The 13,913-nt window shown below is 45.6% G+C and overlaps 1 protein-coding gene across 2 annotated transcripts in view; it reads right to left on the bottom strand.

The window, feature by feature from the left end:
• Positions 1-13,913, bottom strand: part of usp3 (ubiquitin specific peptidase 3) — a 96,061-nt gene that overhangs the window by 43,805 nt on the left and 38,343 nt on the right. The window lies entirely within an intron of this gene.

Raw genomic sequence — 13,913 nt, 5'->3', positions numbered from 1 at the left:
GTTGCTCTTCTAAACTCTAGTGGACACAAGCCTAACCTCGCCAACCTTTCCTCATAACACAATCCACCTATTCCCGTCACTAGTCTATCTAGTAAACCTTCTCTGAACTGCTTCCAATGCAATTATATTTTTCCTTAAATAAGGAGATCAATAAAGTATATGTTAAGTATATACAGTAATTGTGAAAAACACATTTTATTCACGTATAGTAAAAATACAGCAAAGCAGTTTCCTCAGGAATCCTTGTCCTATACAAGTAGAGAACAAACACTCCCACCTGTGCAACGTGAAGCTATTGATCACGCAATCACCTGAATTACAAAGACAGCCAACTCGACGAGACAGTGACAAGAAAAGTCAACGCAGGGAATAGAGAAAAGTCGATGAGGCAGCTGGGCAATTTTTACTGGCCTAAAATAAATGGCACTGTGGGGAACGGGTCCTCTAGACTTGAAACGGACAGTTGTAACAAACAGGTACAGGTGATGTATCGTAACAGGCAAAAGTGACTAAAATATACATAACACACAACTTTACATGAACTTATAACCCTTTTGCACTGTGTCAGATTTCTCACATTTTTTATAAAACATATGTCCTCATGGCTAATTCGTAAATGTCTGTAATCCTCAGACAATAGGAGCAAATATTGACGTTTCACAGAAACCAACACCTCGTTATCTCTGAAGAGACCCTAACAACCTCCCGTGGGCTGCAGGGACTAACTTCAAAGAGCTGAGCCGATTTGTCTGCTCGGGAAACATCCTGCTCAAGACTTAATGGTTGGAACATCAACAATTTCAGAGACCGAGTCTTTCCATCTTTGATTTTGGACTCTGGTCACACGTGACAATTATTTTCTCCGTCATCTTTGCCTGGTTAGTCTTTCGTTCTCTATCCCTCTTCTGCCAGAAGAGTGCCCCCCCCTCCTGCGTTTCGAATGTGTGTGGATGAACTAACACTCTTGGAGTTTATCCCATCTCAAGTTTGCTGTGGGGATAGCAACAGAAAATTTAATCACACCAGCAAGAGGGGTTGGGAAACACGCCACCACTTGAAAAAAGGTGGAATCAAATCAAATCACGTTTTTAGATGGGTGGCAAGAGGATATATCAGGGCTGCTTAAATTAACCTATATTTGGCTCTCGTATTTGCTGTTGGGTTAGGGGGCCAGATGTAACCTGAATTCCAGGACCCAGATTCTAGCTGCTAAGTGCTGGCAAAATTAACAAGAGGAGTCAAATTGCAATACCACGGTCACAATGCTGCTATACAAACGTACTCAATAATAATGAAAAGTACGACGGACACTTATGGATTTCTCTGCAACATCTTTTTACTAATGCTCAAAATGTACAAATATTAATTCCAAAGCTATTCAGTTTTTAAAAGTTTATCGATTGTAATATTTTGCACGGTACTGCTTATGGATGTTTCAAACTTCTAGTTCCTGTAATAAATTAATTTTTTTTGTGGCAAAGTTGCTTCAAAATAAGGGCTAGTTAGCTCTTTAACTGATGTACAAGCCTACATCTGGGAGCAACTTGTGATGGGCAAGCAGGTGATAAATACACCATTAAAACAGTGGCTCTTGGTGTCACTTTGTTTAGCAAGACAATGCAAACTAACTTCTGACTTTTGACCAAAGGACGTTTGATGGAATTTTATATTTTGTGATTAAACATCTCAAGTTTTAGCTATTATCTGTTAAAACAGTGTCGTCGTGAAAACGTTTAGATTTTTGGTATTTCTTTTATATTAGAAAAACATTCAACTATAAAAAAAAGTTGATAGTGGGAACTAAAAAAAGCAACAGGTGAAGCAGACCCTTTTAATGAGCTGCACATGGTTCCAAGTTTTCACCTACTGATCACTTGTCCTAGAATCTGATGTAAATAAGGACAGTGTATAAAGAACAAATAGTTTTGACTCAATTGTTACGGCACACAACAAACACTTCCTGCCCACATCACACTTACTTCCAGTCACACTAGGTCAAGGGCCTTCCTACCCCTCCCCCTCACGATATACATAAATAAACCCTTCATCCTGTCTGAACGTCACTTGAGAGCTGCTACCAACAATCGTGTTCATACAGTTTATACAATCTACCTCTACATTTATTTTCTGGTTTGCTCCCCATTTCATTTTCGAGGCCTCTTCTGCTCAAACTTCCGTTTTGTTTTAGGAGACTAGATACTGGGGTGCATTAAACAACTTACTTACATCACAGTGCGCCTTGACCTGAACGGGATTCCGTATTGCACAAGTTGGGACTAAGAAGAATCAGAAGTTGTCTGAACACGTGGCATATTAATTCTGAAGGAACTTCTGATCCTATGGCAACTTTCAAACTCTCGTTACTCTCACAGGTAGTACAGGTGACAGAAGGAAATGACCATCACTGTGCAAGTCACACATTTAGCTGGAAGCATATAATCCACACAATTTCAACACATTAGGCTCTCTTTACTCAAAGTATCATTATGGAGGTAGGCCGAATCCATCAATAAAATTAAGATTGTTTATTTGCAACTCGCTCTCAGCAAGGTGACTACAAAATCGGTGGACTGGGGTCAGTTGTGTTAGCACCACAATTTACTGCCCTACCCTAAACATAAAGGCTCAAATGAATAGCAGTTACTTGGAGAAGACACTGAGTGACCAATGCCCAGGGAACTGCAACCCAGTAAGGAAACCAACTTCTCTCAGGAGGAGGTAGAAGGATTGTCAGAGAAAACTGCCAAAAAAGGCAGAAACTAGCTTCTCAGAGTTCTCACAATTGAACTGGCTAAAACAGTTACGGCAAACACCTCTGATTTTGAACATTTTTTAAGCAAACAGATTTAAACGATTCTGATGGCAAATAATAGCCCAGCTCGCTAGTTCAAGTAAGTATTTTTTTTTCTTCTCCACGTCCCTGACTGAATAAGGCAGTAAACCTGATTTTGTAACCTTGGCGGTCATTAAAAGAAAATCAATCTAATAGTAGAATAAAGAAACACGTTCTTGGCGTGTGAAATCAGCTGCCTATCTGGGTTTAAATTCTGCAATCAAAAATGCTAGAGAAACTATGCCAAGTGCAGAGAACTTTATGCCCGTCAGATTTTAACTTTTAATGACCTAGATAGGCAACTCTCCCACAACTGAAAACTGGCTGCAAAATGTTCACAGATCTACATTAGAATTTTGTTACTGTACTGATTAAATATCCTGGATTTTTAAAAGTAAATTTAGAGCACCCAATTCTTTTTTCCAATTAAGTGGCAATTTAATGTGGCCAATTCACCTACGCTGCACATCATTTTGGGTTGTGGGGGCGAGACCCATGCAGAGACAGTGAGAATGTGCAAATTCCACATTGACAGTGACCTGGGTCCTCGGTGCCGTGAGGGAGCAGTGCTAACCACTGCGCCGCCCCCTAAATATCCTGGTTGAGGGTACATTTGAACCACAGCAGGGCTAGAATCCAAATCTGATCTGCATTCTATCTCCAGTTTATAGTGAACACAATGTATTATTCATGTTTTTTTACAACTGTGAAATAATTTTATATCCTGGGGCAGCAGGGTAGCATGGTGGTTAGCATAAATGCTTCACAGCTCCAGGGTCCCAGGTTCGATTCCCGGCTGGGTCACTGTCTGTGTGGAGTCTGCACGTCCTCCCCCTGTGTGCGTGGGTTCCTCCGGGTGCTCCGGTTTCCTCCCACAGTCCAAAGATGTGCGGGTTAGGTGGATTGGCCATGCTAAATTGCCCGTAGTGTCCTAATAAAAGTAAGGTTAAGGGGGGGGCTGTTGGGTTACGGGTATAGGGTGGATACGTGGGTTTGAGTAGGGTGATCATGGCTCGGCACAACATTGAGGGCCGAAGGGCCTGTTCTGTGCTGTACTGTTCTATGTTCTATCATATCTTTCACACCCTCACTATGCCCCAAAATACTATCAATTAATTACTTTTAAGTATAGTCACTGTTGCAATGAAGACTGATGTGGAAACCAATTGGCACACAGCATGGTCCGGCAAACAGCAATGAAATGACCAGCTGATCTGTTTTTAGTGTCCTGGATTGAGAGACAAATGTTCACCAGTGCACAGTGAACACTCCTGTTCTCCTTCAAATTGTACCATGGGACGTTTTGCATGTCCAACTGGGAGCAGACAAGGCCTTGGTTTAGCATCTCATCAGAAAGTTGCCACTTCCAGCAATGTGGCACAACCCTCTGTCCTATCAATGAGCTGAGATTCATTGTAAATTAATTCTGCGAATACGTCAGCAATCTGCAATAGAATTGGGTGAGGGACTCGGCCCCAGCTGGAAAGGTCCAGATTAGGAACAATGTAAATCGTAAGTGAATAGAACTGGTTAGTCATGGTACAGGTTCCACTCAAGGAGGAGGAGGCAGATGAATAGAGCTTTCGCACGCAAGCCTCCGGGAAGTTTAGGATTACCAGCTTGATAACAGTCACTGCACCATAGACAGCATCCTATCTGGCTGCATCACAGCCTGGTATGGCAATTGCTCGGCCCAAGACCGCAAGAAACTTCACAGAGTCGTGAACACCGCCCAGTCTATCACACGAAGCTGCCTCCCACCCATCGACTCAATCTACACCACCCGTTGGGGAAAGTGGGCAGCATAATCAAAGACCCCTCCCAGCTTACTCACTCTTCCAGCTTCTTCCATCGGACAGGAGATACAAAAGTCTGAGAACATACATGAACAGACTCAAAAACAGCTTCTTCCCCGCTGTTACCGACTCCTAAACGATCCTCTTATGGACTGACCTGATTAATACTACACTCCTGCATGCTTCACCCGATGCCGGTGTCTGTGTATTTACTTTGTGGATCTTGTGTTGCCCTTTTATGTATTTTCCTTTTATTTTCATGTACTAGATGAACTGCTTGAGCTGCTCGCAGAAAAATACTTTTCACTGTACCGCGGTACGCGTGACAATGAACAAATCCAGATTTAGGAGAAAAGTACTTTTGTATTTATCGGGCACATTCAGTACGTGTTACATTTCCTCTAATATTTTCCCCCATTTCACTTTCTTTACCGTGAAGTTAGCAACACCTTCGTACATCCCTAGATTCACTATGAACAACAGGAAACTTGCTGCCGATAATTAAATCAACTATAAATATTTAAAAGTTTATCATTCCTATTATATCACTGCCAAACATTTTTTTTCAAATTAAGGGGTAATTTAGTGTGGCCAATCCACCTACCCTGCACATCTTTAGGTTGTGGGGGCAAGACCCACGCATACGCAGGGAGAAGATCCACATGGAGAGCAACCTGGGGCCGGGGTCGAACCCGGGTCCTCGGCGCTGCGAGGCAGCAGTGCTAACCACTGCGCCACCTGCGCCTGATCACTGCTAAACATGAAGAAAACTTTTAGGCACCCTTCCAAAGTTAAGGCAAAGTAAGGCCTCAAATATGCTCCCTCTCCAACAGGGTACCTTTTATTTGAACAAAGCAAAATACTGCGGATGCTGGAGATCTGAAATGAAAACAATGGTGCTAGAAAAACTCAGCAGGTCTGGCAGCATCTGCAGAGAGAGAAAGAGAGTTAATATTTTGAGTCAAATGACTCTCCTTTAGAATTGCCTCTTTTTTTTAATGCTCATTTGTACTTACAGCGCTAAGTTCTCAATGGTAACCCTAGTAAAAGTAACATTTCTCAGTTACAAAAATAGGAGGGTCCAACAGTAAAGTCATGACAGAACATTCCCAATATGCACAAGTTTAAACATTTCCCCCAAATAGTAGAAATAAATTTGATTTAAATACACACTATTATAACGTACTTCCTCATCCATGCAATTAAATAAAATGCATGCAATAAATTAAATACCAGTTTAATATTTTAAGAACCATTGTCCAAATGGCTGCAAAAAGTAGAAGATATAAAGCACTATTATAATAGGACCATCGAAAGTACCCAAATGTTTAATGGATTCCAACAGCGAAATATGGTTACTTTGTTCCTCACTCAATACATTATGGGATAAAGTGGTACATAGAGCCCACTTAACGAGAAACCGTATGAGTAGGTTCTTCCCGGAGGTGGAGGACAGATGTGAGCGGTGCCAAAGAGGCCCGGCCAACCACGCCCACATGTTCTGGTCTTGCCCCAGACTTGTGGAGTACTGGACAGCCTTCTTCGAGGCTATGTCCAAAGTGGTGGGGGTGAGGGTGGAGCCATGCCCGATAGTGGCGGTCTTCGGGGTTTCAGACCAGCCAGATCTATTCCTGGGGAGGAGGGCGGACGCCCTTGCCTTTGCCTCCCTGATCGCCCGCCGTAGAATCCTGTTTGGCTGGCGGTCAGCAGCACCGCCCAGAGCTGCAGACTGGCTGTCCGACCTCTCGGATTCTCTCCAAATGGAGAAAATCAAATTCGCCATCCGAGGGTCGGACGACGGCTTCCACAGAACGTGGGAGCCATTCATGCAATTGTTCCGGGACCTGTTTGTGGCCAACGTACAAGAGAAAGAATAGTCGGGGGAAGGTAGCCGGCAGGGAAGGGGGGGGGGGGGGGGGGGGGGGGGGCTACGGGCTCGTTACGGGGGTTTGATGGCTAGCTAAGGCCCAAAACCAAACTAAATAAATGCCAATAAACATGTTGGGGAATGTAAAATATGTATGCCGGCAAAGAGGGGGAGGCCACAGTTATTACTACGAAGATGCTCACCTGTAAATATATATGTTAATTTTTGCGTGTTTTTTTTTTTCACTCTCTAACAATTTGTAATTTGTTCAATATAAAACATGAAAACTGAATAAAAAACATTTATAAAAAAATACATTATGGGATATTGTACTCAATGAATAACTGTCAAATTAGTTCCTTCTTGACTTGCAACATTACTACCTAAGGGATAAACGACCCATTCAGTACACTACATGCACACATGGATACTAACTATAGCTATGCTGCTGAAGTAATGAAGTACATCATAAATCAAAGCATGCTTGATAATCACTTTTGGTGATAAAATTCGAGACTGAAAGGAAAATGATGATGTTCAGTGTATTTTATGGGAACAAGGGTTCAATTTTGTTCCGGCAGAACGTAAGCATTTGAAAAATGATGCTCAGATGCAATTCTATCTCCCAATCTTGCGCAATAACTCTATTCAAGGGCATACGTCAAACATAGCCACAAAATGTTTTAATACAAACTTAAGACCTGCTACCCCTCAATCTAATGCATCATATTGTGAAAGGTTTCATCAAATCATCTCCCCACAGGAAAAAGGCTATCATTCTGCCTATAGGAAGTAAGGGAGCTCACCTTTCAATGCCGTATACTAATTCTTCGAGCAAAGCCTTCGTTTCTACATTATGAGCAACATATTAGTATTCAGGAGGATGACGAGGATGCAAGATAAAGCAAAATCACTATGATTTACATTTCTTGCCTTTGCAACACAACTCTTCAGTGACAAAACAGCGAGTTAATTGGATTTGATGAAAATGCAGCAGAGTTATCTCCCACACCAGATTTATGAGAGCTGGGAGAAGTGTACACAGCTGATTGCCTGAGTCAGATGGAAGTCAGGCATGACCCTGGAGGAATTTACCGTGATGTCTGATCATTGCCTTCCTGTCAAGTAAGGGAACAGCATAGAGTGTACAATTCTCCTGTTTTTCTGGCAATCACCAAAGCCAATATAAAATATCATACCCTGGGTCAAGAAATACGCTTGCTTCAAGTCAAGAAATTCATATTTTTTTTATTTTTTAAAAAGACAAGTTCAAATGGTACGCACATTGAGTTTTCGGTCAACCAAACCATTTGCTAATGCTCCAAAATGGTGTGTCCGCCAAAATGGGAGAGTGGGGGAAATGGAAAGGAGGTGGAGAAGGGAGATGAATGGAGTTGATGCATATGGCCAACAGGAATAGCCAACACCTCCCTCAGGTTGGCTCTATTGCCAGAGTGACATTTTATTTGCACACATTGTGGGAGGCTACTCTTAAAAACGAAGGCATAGGTGTAGATCTTTCCCATTTGCAGTTACAGGCCTTGTTAAATAGGGTGTTTTCGAGATGGCAAAAGCATTTTATAAAGAAATGGGTTTCGATGTATCAAATGGCCTTTTCTCATCCTGGACTTTTCGTATATGCCTATGAAGTGATAAATAATGGAGACGTAACTAAAGATCGGAGAGTACAAAGGTGAGCCAAACTGAACTGTCAGGAAAGGTCAGTGAAGGTTCCGACATTTGAAAGAAGTTTGAAACACAATCAGTACAGAAATATTGGTATCTGTTTGGTTCTCTACTCCCTTGAACGTACATTAGAAAGAAGATAGAGTTTTCCTCCTCTAGACTCATGGTGGAGCAAGACCCAAATCTCCACACGTGGAAAACTAAAAACCTGCCCGTACACAAACGCAGGCTTGCTCGTGATTGATGGAGGTACCAGGCCAGTTATTCACAACTGAACCAGCTGGTTACTCTCAGCGGACACGGAGATGAAGGTGGTCAATTATTATGGCTGGTATTCTAAAAGATCTGTACAGAAATACACGACTCGTCCTTTTAAACATATTTGCGGTGTGTAGCCAGGTTCCCTCCCCACCATGTGTTGTCCTTTTAATTTTTGTTGCACAGCTATGCATCACAGATTAAATCCTGCGTGGTACCTTCCAGGCTTTTACACAGCTACGTGCCCATGCAGCTTAGCAGGAACAGATTTAACTGAAAAGCAATAACACACAATCCAGGACCACAATCCAGACTCACAATTATGGACAATTTCCTAATCAGATAATACGTTTGGTGTCTTATTAGGTTTATGGTCTCTAACTAGTATGATCCAGTCGTGTGCGTCTTAGCCGTACTCTGCTGCAGCCAGAGAATATGGTCAGAAATCACAATAATGGATGCAAAATCAAGAATGCCATCATTTATAGTCCCAACTTAAGGTATATATGATTGATGCTATTCATAAATTGTTGATGGCGTATTTAAGTATCAATGTAATTGCACAAATGCAGAACTCCAAGTGTGCCTTTCCAGAATTAAAGACTTCTCTTCTCCCCAAATCATCATAGAATTTACAGTGCAGAAGGCGGCCATTCGGCCCATCGAGTCTGTGTATTGAAATGGTTAGCATCTGTGAGGCTCAGAGCTTTGTGGGTAGCACATTTATAGGTGTGGTCAACCCGCAGTTTAAGGGTATGCAGGAAATTCATACTTTCCGTACCAGCCTCCCCGGACAGGCGCCGGAATGTGGCGACTAGGGGCTTTTCACAGTAACTTCATTGAAGCCTACTCGTGACAATAAGCAATTTTCATTTTTCATTTTTCAAGTGAAGGAATAAGTAACCAAGAGTCAAGAAAGGTCAGACTTGTATACGATCCCCAGAGTGCATCTCGCTCTCCAGCCAGTCATCAGTTTGGAACACTGATGGCGATGGACCATCTGGGGCGTAGAGCCAGAGCCAAGCCCGCGGCTCTGCGATTGGTTTCACTGCACTAGGGCAATGACTGAAAGAACAATAGCAATAGGAAATTTATTGGGTAACGGACCAGTCAAGCTGTAGACATGAATCCAGGGTGGCGTCTTGCCCTTCTTCCCTTGTCCCAAAACCAAGAATGCCACTGAATGGCGGCAGAACGTTCAGGATTAAGGGCTGTCCACATTGGGACAGGTAGAAAGAGGGATATGGTCCTGCAGTCGGAATTTGGGGAGCTGGGTAGGAAATTAGCAAAAGGGGGCAGCAGGGTAGCATGGGGGGGCAGCAGGGTAGCATGGGGGGGCAGCAGGGTAGCATGGTGGTTAGCATAAATGCTTCACAGCTCCAGGGTCCCAGGTTCGATTCCCGGCTGGGTCACTGTCTGTGTGGAGTCTGCACGTCCTCCCCGTGTGCGTGGGTTTCCTCCGGGTGCTCCGGTTTCCTCCCACAGCCCAAAGATGTGCGGGTTAGGTGGATTGGCCATGCTAAATTGCCCGTAGTGTCCTAATACAAGTAAGGTTAAGGGGGGGGCTGTTGGGTTACGGGTATAGGGTGGATACGTGGGTTTGAGTAGGGTGATCATGGCTCGGCACAACATTGAGGGCCGAAGGGCCTGTTCTGTGCTGTACTGTTCTATGTTCTATCTCAAAAGTAGCAACCTCTGGATTACTAGGGCATTCCTTGATGGAGGCACAATGGTAATGTCATTGGACTAGTAATCCAGAGGCCCAGGCTGATGCTCTGGGGACATGGGTTCAAATCCCACCATAGCAGGTAATAGAATTTAATTTCAATCTATAAACCTGGAATCTAAAGCTAGTTTCGGTGATGGGAAAAGCTGTTGCCTGATCTGCCGATTATTTCCAGTATTTTCTGCTTTGATCTCAGAGTTCCAGCATACCCAGCATTTTGCATCTGAAATAGCGGGAGAGAGTAGGTGCTGAGCGGAGGGAGAAACTAAAACTCGGGGGTCTCAACACAAGAGATCCATCGTTCAGGTACGGGATGAGGATGGTGATTCTTTGGGATTCTTCACTGCGTATATTCAAGACTCGGAGATCAATAGATTTTTTGGAAACTATGGAAATTACGGGATAATGGCGGGAAAGTGGAGTGAGGTGAAAAGTTCAGTCATGATCTTTATCGACTAGTGGAAGAGAGTCTAGGGGCTATATGGCTTACTCCCATTTCTTATCAGGCCTTTCAGAAGCTTGCAACATAAGATGAGGTACTTTATGAATGCACGAGCTTTTCTATTATATCCTGCCCACCACCCATCCCCCAATTCACGTCACAAAACTAAACCTTCAATTCAGCACTTCCACTAAAATAAAAACTAAACTACCTAAAAAAGTGCTAATACAAAATGTGACATCACTGCTATGGCTGGAGTAGGTCTAGAGTTAATTTTTAAACTTCTAATTGGAAAATATAAGCTCAGCGGAAACCAAATTAAACGAGGGCGGCATGGTGGCGCAGTGGTTACCACTACTGCCTACGGCGCGGAGGACCCGGGTTCGATCCCAGCCCGTGTGGCGAGAGAGAGATGACTGGTGGCGATTTAACCTGAGGATCACCACAAGGGGCAAGGTGGAGAAGGCGGGGCGGGGCCTTCATGGATAACCTCAGCCAGTACAGGAATTGACACCGCGCTGCTGTTGGCCTCGTTGCACATCACGAACCAGCCGTCCAGCCAACTGAGATAATCGTCGAGCACGCACGTTTCCCAAGATTAGCAATAAAGCAGCTCTCAATGAGAATCTTAACTCGGTAAGATATCCCACTTTGACACAAAATGGATAAAACGACAGCAGCTCTATTGGTGGCAACATTTTCACCCCACTGGAAGCCTGAAGCCAGTGGCATTTCTCCCTGAACCTAAATTCAATTGTTTGGGAGGTGCTGCTGCACAAGAGAGCATCAACACGGGAGAGCCATTCCCCGTGATTTTAACCCTTTCAACCACGGCAAGCTGATTGGGAACTGAACTGAGTCAAGCAAAGAAATTAAACAAATTGGCTCCTTATGCCATAATTTTCTGACTAGGGAAACGATCATTGTTAACCGTGAAAAAAAATCGGAGAGTACACCTGTAGGAAAAGTGCCTTGCCTACTCATTGAGAAATTACAAGTAGGAATCCAATTCCTACCACTCAAATGCACTGCTGGATCATCCTTTTGCCATAGAATCCCCAGTGCCGAAGGAAGCTTTTCAGCCCATTGAGTCTGTACTGATCCCCTGAAAGAGGACTCTACCTAGGCCCACTCCCATGCACTGATCTTGGCCAATCCACCTAACCTGCACCCCTTTCGACTGTGGGAGGAAACTGGAGCATCCGGAGTGTGATGAATGGTTACTGTGTTACTGTACCCTTATCATCATGTAACGTGATGTCCCCTTTAAGACCGGGCTTGGAACCCTGGGGGACTCCGCCTCCGGCTCTGCCCACCAGGGAGTCGTATATAAGGGGCCGCTCTGTAGGTGGCACCCAGTAAGCACCCGTCTCGGCTAGTTCTCAGCTTATTAAATTGTAGTACCCTCAATAACGACGCAAGAGAGTAGAACTGTAAAGAAGGCTTTAATAAGCTGAGAACTAGCCTGATGCCGAGATGGGTGCTTACTGGGTGCCACCTACAGAGTGGCCCCTTATATACTCCAATGGTGGACCAGTACGGCTTGCGGGCTACGTACTCGTGCTTGGCCAATGTCACTATCTGCGGCCATGATCAGCAGGACCATGACGCAAACCTTGAAAAGTTCCTCCAGACCGCCCGAGCCCTCAACCTGACCGATAACAAGGAAAAATGTGTTTTCCACACAACCCGACTAGCCATCCTCGTCTACGTCGTGGAAAACGGGGTCCTAGGTTCCGGCCCCTTCCCCTGTAGCCTCAAGGCCCTCAAACGGTGCTTGGGTCTTTTCTCCTATTACGCCCAGTGGGTCCCAAAATATGCAGACAAAGCCCACCCACTCAAAGACCACGACATTTCCCCTGACGGCTGAGGCCCGGTCGGCCTTCAGCCGTGTCAAGGCCGACATCATCAAGGCCGCTATGCACGCGGTGGATGAAACCATCCCTTTCCAGGTAGAGAGCGATGCGTCAGACATTGCCCCTGGCTGCTACCCTCAACCAGGCAGGCAGGCCAGTAGCTTTCTTCTCCTGGACCATCACAGCCTCCGAGATTCAGCACTCTGCAGTCGAAAAGGAGGCACAAGCCATTGAGGAGGCCGTGCAGCACTGGAGGCACTACCTAGCCGGTAGGAAGTTCACCCTCGTTACCGACCAACGGTCGGTAGCCTTCATGTTTGATAACGCACAACGGGGCAAAATTAAAAATGATAAAATCTTGAGGTAGAGGATCGAACTCTCCACCTACACGTACGATGTCAAGTATCGTCCAGGGGAGCTCAACGAGCCCCTAGATGCCTTGTCCTACGGTACATGCGCCAACGCACAGGTGGATCGCCTGCGGTCCATCCACAATGACCTCTGTCACCCAGGGGTTACCCGGCTTGCCCACTTTATCAAGTCCCGCAACCTACCTTACTCCACGAAGGAGGTCAAGGCCATGACCAGGGCTTGCCAGATCTGCGCGGAGTGCAAACCACACTTCTACCGGCCAGACAAGGTTCGCCTCGTAAAGGCCTCGGTGCCCTTTTAGCGACTAAGCGTGGACTTCAAGGGTCCCCGCCCGTCCACCAACCGCAATACCTACTTCCTAACTGTCATCAATGAGTTCCCCGCTTCCCATTCGCTGTCCCCTGTCCCGACATGACCTCGGCCATGCATCTTCACCCTGTTTGGTTTCCCCGCTTATATCCGCAGCGACCGGGGTACATCGCTCATGAGCAATGAGCTGCGTCAGTATCTGCTCAGCAAGGGCATCGCCTCGAGGAGAACGACCAGTTAGAACCCGCGGGGAAACGGGCAGGTGGCGAGGGAGAACGCGACAGTTTGGAAGGCCGTCCTTCTGGCCCTACAGTCGAGAAGTCTCCCAACTACCCGCTGGCAGGAGGTCCTACCCGATGCCCTACACTCCATTAGGTCGCTCCTCCGCACGGCCACGAATGAGACCCCTTCCAACCGCTTGTTTGTCTTCCCCAGGAAGTCCATCTCCGAGGTCTCACAGACCTTGGCTGATGACTCCGGGACCTGTTTTTCTCCGGAGACACGCGAGGAGCCATAAAACGGACACCCTGGTCGAGGGTCCGACTACTACATGCGAACCCCTGATACGCCTACGTCAAGCACCCCGACGGCAGGCAAGATACGGTTTCCCTCCGGGATCTGGCACCCGCTGATGGGCCCCCCCCCCACTCTCCCTCTCCATCGGTGGACACTGACCGCGCATGCCCCCTAGCCCCCTCCCTCCACACTCCCTGCCGGCGTCAGTACCGCTACCCCCACCCCCAGCTATCTCCCCGACCCGGACCAAAG

Source organism: Scyliorhinus canicula, chromosome 24 (assembly GCF_902713615.1).
Source record: "Scyliorhinus canicula chromosome 24, sScyCan1.1, whole genome shotgun sequence".
NCBI classification, from domain to species: domain Eukaryota; kingdom Metazoa; phylum Chordata; class Chondrichthyes; order Carcharhiniformes; family Scyliorhinidae; genus Scyliorhinus; species Scyliorhinus canicula.
The sequence above is the reverse complement of the archived record's forward strand: the minus strand, read 5'-3'. Positions and strand labels throughout refer to the sequence as shown.